Below are 4,072 nucleotides of genomic sequence, written 5' to 3' on the forward strand. Positions count from 1 at the left end.
AAAAACAGTTTTAAATGTTTTAAAATGTAAGTGGTGCGTGCCCATGCAAAATTTTCCACCATGACAATAGGGTGTTGTGGGTGGTTGCCAGGGCATTGCTATGCAGTTGCTAAGGCCCTCTAGTTTTTTAGTGCATCGCTATGCAGTTGCTAGGGTGTTCTGGATGGTTTCTATGCAGTTGCTAAGGACTTCTCAGTCGTTTTTCATGCATTGCAGGCTGCAAGCATGTTAAGCACCTTAACTCACCAGATACTTTATTACCTAAAAAATATCCCAACACCTTTGCACCACCAGCAGCAGCCTGAACCGGATGGATCCATGCTTTCATGTTGGTTACACCAACTTCTGACCCTACTATCCAAATGTTGCAGCAGAAATCAAGACTCATTAGACCAGGCAACCGTTTATCAATCTTCTATTGTCCAGTTTTGATGAGCCGGTGTGAATTGTAGCCTTGGTTTCCTGTTTTTAGCTGACAGGAGTGGCACCTGGTGTGCTCTTCTGCTGATGTAGCCCATCTGTTGTGTGTTCAAAGATCTGCAAACCTCGGATGTAATGAGTTGTTATTTGAGCTACTGTCTTTCTGTCGGATCAAACCAGCCTGTCCTTTCTCCTCTAACCTTTGGAATCAACAAGGCATTTTCACCCACAGAACTGTCGCTCACTGGTACTTCAGCACATTGTCTTGATCTACAAGCCTAAATGCCATGTGATTGGCTGATTAGATATATGCGTTAACGAGCAGTTGAACTGGTGTATCTATTAAAGTGGCCGGTGAGAGTTTAAATGGTAAGTTTAGGGATTTTAAAAAAGCCCAGTACTCTAACTGTGAGCAGTAGTCATATCATATCTCATATCATACCTCATCAAACATCAATAATGCATAATAACGTGAGCATTAATAATAATGAACTCATTCTCAAGAATAATTGCCTCATTATCACATATTCAGAGTCCATCCATGGTTGAACAGGTCACTTCCCCGCTGGCTGCTTGACGTCATATACACGTAAAGCTCATTAAAGTATGAAAACTGATCCAGGAACAGCATGGCCTTTAAATATGGTGATCTAGATAGTGTGAACCTGATCTTAGATCAGCACATCCTACCTTTAGATGTGATGGCAGGTGGCTCCCCCAGCAGTAGCCTCAGTCTCTTGGCGTGGATCTTGCCCTGGTAGTGCGACTGGGCCACCACCGCCGAAGTGAACGACATATTGCACAGCGTGCAGCACTTGTTCTTGTCCACGTCTCCCTCCACACTGCCCTGGGACGACACAGAGGCAGACACATACTCTGATATCCCTTAACCGGGACCATTTATCACCTTCAGCTAATAATACAAGGGAACAGGATGATTTATGAAGCAAATGTGTTATTATAACTTTAAGAGGAAGATATGAAATATGGCTGTCTTATTGGCAGATGTGGGTCGCGCTGAGAAGTAATTTACAAACTTCTAAAACCGGTGTAGCGTATATTCTACTTCCTGCGCTGATGCAACTGCTCTGAGTTTCTCATATTGACTGATATTGGCTCTGAGCACTGTTGGGGAAGTTACTTCGAAACTTCAGCTCGCCAAGCTAAATGCTAATCATTATTTAAAGTGCAATCAAACTACTCTTTGAAAAAGTAGTTAAATACAATACTAGATAGCTACATTGAAGCTATTTGAGTGGGCAGTATTTTTATATGTATATACCTATACCGCAAAATATATATATATATATATATATATATATATATATTATGGCCAAAATGTATTACAGATATGCTAAACACAGAAAAAATTTAAACAGAAAATATTTTTTTATTAATGTAAATGCCTAAATATATTACAAAATTCACTTTAACAGGCAAGAAAATATATTTATATTTTAGATGTATTTTAAAATACATTTTAAACAATATACATATATTTAGATTGACAATATATTAAAAAAGGCCCAAAATATAGTTGATGAAATACAAGTAATTAAGCAGCTAAATATTTTGTTGTAAAAAAAACATCTAAAAATGTCCTCGCAGTGACTTGATTCTGTGAATTTTGTATTTATGAATGTACATGAACCATCTGAATGAACCATTTCACTAGAGTGAATCAGACTTTCTCTCTAATGCTAAAAAGTGCATGATTTAAGTAAACAAAATTTGATTATTGCCATTTTGATATTGCTATTTGTTGGCTAAAGTAGCTTGTTACTGTAACTTATCTGTAACTTATCATGCTAAGTTCAGTTAGCTACTCTCCAGCATTACCGCTGCGCTATTGCTTCATTTAGTCTTTATAGGTACATCAGCTTCTCAGTTTGATATATAAATCAATGGTCAATATCCTGAGTGCTGAGAACGTGGCATTGCAAGGTCAATGTCATGCAATAAACACTCAGAGCTAAAGCAGGTTAGTTGGCCTTATAGATAGATAGATCCATAGTCTATGGAATATGACTCCAAAAAACATACCAAAAAGTATTATGACACAATCTATGAACTCATCAAACTTCTCCATTCTTCACAGAAAAATAGACAATTACAGCATTTTCATGTTTTTTTGCATGAAATGTTCCATTAAACATTAAATAATGAGACCCTGATTGACTTTCTGAGCTTAAATTGTTCTGTAAGCCTTGCGCTTGAACTGAGGTCTGTCTTCTCTCTGCATGAGAAATGCCGCAAGCATCGATCTGTGTCTACTCGTTCTGCTTCTTGTTATTCCTCTCCTGACACACCATAATGTCTTTATTTACTCTCCCAAGGGGAAAGACCTCACCAACATCCAGCTAAAGCATGAACGTCCGTTTAGACATTGACCTTGGCTGGAAACAATCAACACATCACGGCAACCCTTTCAATTTCAAGGGAATTTTCAGTATTGCAGACCACGTCAACAGACTTAAACTGACACAAGTTTACATTGTGAGATAAACCGTAGAAATACACGAGGAGCAGAGAAAAGCATCAAATGTTTTTAGATGCTTTATATGTGTTTCTGTGGGGTTTAGTTTGCTAGTCTATTATTTTAATTAAAAAGTGTAATCTAATGCTGATTTAGAGTAATCAAGGTTAGAAAACTGAGTTTATATCAGAAGAAAAGGTCAACACAAATGTTTTCAAGAGGTTTGCAGTTGGGCTTGAGACACACTCACAGTGGATGCCATCACAGGCAAAGCTCATGAAACAGGGGAAAGAACTAGGGTAAAACACAGGTGCAAGCAATGATTATATTTAACTGAATAAAAGAAACACTCTGTATTGCCATCTGCAGCCCACAACACCCCTTGTTCCCGGTGGAACAGCTTCTGACATTTCCTCAAAATGCTCTAAAATTTTGTGAACTCGCACCCATGTGCATATAACTCACAAACATATGACCAGTCCAAATACCACAGAAGATTTGATAATGGTGGTCCTCCAGTCATTCCCATCATGACTGATTGTACAATCATTTGAAAATATTCAGTTATAAATTTATAATATAATTTTTAAATGATATATAAAAAATAAATAATCATTATATTAATTATAGTATAAGTTACATTTAAACAATATTATATGATGCAAATATTGTTCAATATATGATATAAAATAATATATATAAATAATTTAAATGTTAAATATTTGCATTATTGTATTATATTATAAATTACATTTACATATTATAATAATGATGAAAATATTATAGATTTTAACAGTGTATAATACAGTGTAAAATAATTAGTGTTTTTGCATTATATTATATTATACATTTAATTTAAACAATATTATTATAATATATGACGTGAATAATATTTACATTTAATTGATTTATTATTGATGTAAATATTTTATATATTTTTATCATGTTATTATATTATTATTTATATGATTGTTTTTTATATTATATAAAAAATAAATAAAATAAAATGATACAATATTCAAGTGAATCACACAGCTTTTTCCTGTTAAAGGGGTCCTATTATGCTCTTTTACAAAGTCTTGATTTTGTTTTGGGGGTGTACTAGAACATGCTCTCATGCTTGGTGGTTCGAAAAACGCATTATTTTTCACATAATTTACATTATTAAAATACCTT

The 4,072-nt window shown here is 34.8% G+C and overlaps 1 pseudogene; it reads right to left on the reverse strand.

Moving 5' to 3' along the window:
* LOC107586210 (zinc finger matrin-type protein 4-like) overlaps nt 1–4,072 on the reverse strand; it is a 30,555-nt pseudogene that overhangs the window by 14,299 nt on the left and 12,184 nt on the right.

The sequence above is a fragment of the Sinocyclocheilus grahami genome, unplaced genomic scaffold (genome assembly GCF_001515645.1).
Source record: "Sinocyclocheilus grahami isolate Dianchi unplaced genomic scaffold, SAMN03320097.WGS_v1.1 scaffold78.1, whole genome shotgun sequence".
NCBI classification, from domain to species: domain Eukaryota; kingdom Metazoa; phylum Chordata; class Actinopteri; order Cypriniformes; family Cyprinidae; genus Sinocyclocheilus; species Sinocyclocheilus grahami.